We start from the raw sequence: 3260 nt of genomic DNA, 5'->3' as shown, positions 1-3260 counted from the left end.
GGTGGAAATGAAGAGCCAATTCCTTTAGACTGAGATATAATATTGAGAATCAGTAATACTCAACTGAGTGCCTCATGCACAGACATCACGCTGGCTACAGATTTTATTGGCATTACACCTATAGCTGTAAAGTATGTAAATGATTCCAAATCCTTCACTGAGTAGCTATGTAACCCCCAGCACACACCCCCATACGCATACATCCACAGAAATGATGATGCCTTTAAAATATTTCCAAGCCGGAGTTCTTTTTTATCCCCTCTCTGCTCCTTTTTTCTAACAGTGGGGTCAACCTGACATTTCCTAGAGGACTGCCCCTGTCTGTCAGCTAGAGTCGCCATTCTCTCCCTGCTGACTCAGCCCACCCTCACACCACTAGCTGGTAGCAGTACAAGGAAACCTTCACATTCTGCTAATTTTGTGTCCTGAGTAGAACAGGCTCCAGGCCAATTTCTTTAAAACAGAACAGATTTTCAGACATTTATACAATCACGTTTCTAATTACAGAGGGTCCAGAAAATAGATATTATTTCAGATTTAGATGGTCGGTTTCAGTCCCAAGTGAAAATCGTTTCCTGTGTCACCCAGATGACTATCAGATATGAAGGCCATAATAATTAGTCCTATTGTAGCAGAGCATCATTGTAACTTGAAAAGCCAAGCTTTTGAGAAGACTACTATAAATAGAGTCAAGTTTTAAGCAACTAACAAAATTCGGGTAAAGAGATAGGAATCAGTCAGAGTTTAAATTTCCAGCCTTGTGAATTTATCTGCCAGCCTTTTCTTCATCAGCAGCTGGGTAAAGGCTACACAGAGCATATTACACAACTGACTGGGCTTTTCTCTTTTGAAAGCTTATTAAGGGTCAATAGAATAGACTTCAACAATTTAAAGTATGGCATACTGTATTCTACTTGATCTCTAGTTGATAATGATCTTGTCTCACTGAATTCATTAGGACAAAGTAAGTTAAAAGTATGTAACCTTCTCACATCTTGGTGCCCTAAAATCAGAGCCCAGCAGGGCTGGGGAGATACTTCTGTTGATAAAATGCTTGCTGCAGAATCATTGGAACATGAGTTTCATCAGATCAGTAGTGCATACACAATAAAACACAGCCGCCACGTGCATCTGTAATCCTAACTCTTACTCAGAAGAACTGCTGAGGCTTGCTGGATTTGATGAGCTCCAGGTTCAGTGAGAGACTGTGTCTCAGAAGGTAAAGTGGAAAGCGGTTGAAAAAGGCCCCTGTCATTGACCTCTTCACATGACACATCACATATGCAAACAGATATGTGGTACACGCACACACAGACCAGAGCCTAAGACAGTGACAGCACGGGAAATACACTGAAAGGATGCTATTGAGGGAAAAGGAGAATCAAGAGGATGAGACGAGCAGAGATGTAGTCCTATATCAATGCTACGTTTCACCTGACCCATGATTCCACACCATAAAATTAATTATTGATCCCTTTATCAAGGGAGCCTTTGGTAGACCCCTGCCCATTAATCATTGGGATCCCCTCACTGGGGGAGGATCATAACCTCCTGGGAGTTACAGCTTCCATCAGCCATTCTCTCAAAAAGGCCAGTTATGGGTCATTAACAAGCCAACATTCATATCTGGTGAAAAAAACATGGCCCTTGGAGGGTCCATACCTGCCACACATAGTGCCCACTCTATTCACAGCAAACTAGGAGTAAATGGGTCTTTGAGTACCCACACAAGATGCCCACAGCATCCACCACAGCCCCAACTGTGAATGGTTCCACCAGCTTGCTATTGACAATTCACTCATAAATTAGAAAAACATACAGAGCTCAGCCAGATTTTAGACATCCTGAAATGGTCATCCCAAGAGTCAACAGGTGAAGTCACTGAGATGAAATGCCTGGCGATCTTAGCCAGTTGCCCTTAATTGAATTGTGCCCTATGACTTGTGTTTCCGTTGCTTGTTAATAATCTACAGCCCCTGACATAATGTATCCTTAACCTATTTTGGTGCTCTTAATTCAGAATTATTCCTTCTTCCCGCATGAGGGGAAAAGCTGCCAGTTTTGAGAATACCCATTAAGTTAAAGGCATAAGGCAGAATGCTAACATTGGACTCGAAGCAAAAAGAAAAAAAAAATTGCACTTTATAAATCACAGAGAGCATTTCTTTTTAATGGAAGAGTAAACTTTCCAATTGAGGAATTTGGGGCACAGAAAGAAGTTACCTTTTCTAAAGTATGAAATTTATTTGTATCTGATGACCTCTGTTTTATGGAAATCCTTCACCCAGGACGAAATGCACAGGTCTGCTGTGAGCCTCCCTGTTTCTCAGTGGTGAGCACTGGGGATGGTAATCACACCACAGGTAGGTTTTCCTTCTTGCCTCTCTGACTGTGCTGGAGAGTTGGGGGCAATGCACTGCTTCACGGTTGCTCTATGGTATTCTGAGGCAATCGAAACAAATCTAAGCCTTTATTACCCAACAGATAGATGGGAAATAAGAATCTAAAAGGCTGAAGAACAATAAATTTCGTAGTGCCTTTTCACAGATGAGTGTTCTGATGCAGCCTACAACCACACATATGTATACACAGAGGCTTGCATGCTACATATGCATACACACATGCAGCACGCACACATGCACACATTTGCACACATTTGCACACATAATTTAAAAAACAAAACCTTAGACATACCTTTCTAACTTCTGACTTTTCCTCCTCTCCATTTTTGGAGTGATTAATTTCACTTGGACATCTAGAGAGCAGTCAGTTTTATATTTTAATTTATTATAAAAAGGAGAGAAAAGACTTACCTATATAAGAAAGTCTGTTTCTTTCTCCTCTGACCTAATCAATGACACTGGATTAAATATAGTGGCTTCCAAATCTTAACTGGAAATGGCAACTTGATCACAAAAGGCTTTGTTCAAAGGGGCATGGGAGTCCAGGGAGAGGGTCATCAGCACTATTTTCAACAGAGACAGTTTGATTTCTACAATTCAGAGTCCAGATATTTGTCCTGGATTCTGCAGCCAGCCTAAGGCAGTGGGAGATTTTTTTTCTTTTCTGAAGCAAACAAGTCTCCCTGTCTCATACTGATCCAACCTAATTCTAGCCACGCAGCCTACGCATTATATATTTCTTATTTTGGGAAAAACATTCCTGGAACAGAGAGTGGGCAGTGGACTCGATTCTACTTTCCACTAAATTGAGACACCTTAAAGATAAGAAAAGCTGCCCCTTCTGTGACAGAGAAGCAG

This window comes from Mastomys coucha, unplaced genomic scaffold, assembly GCF_008632895.1.
Source record: "Mastomys coucha isolate ucsf_1 unplaced genomic scaffold, UCSF_Mcou_1 pScaffold14, whole genome shotgun sequence".
In the NCBI taxonomy this organism is placed as follows: Eukaryota; Metazoa; Chordata; class Mammalia; order Rodentia; family Muridae; genus Mastomys; species Mastomys coucha.
This window is presented reverse-complemented; position numbering follows the sequence as displayed.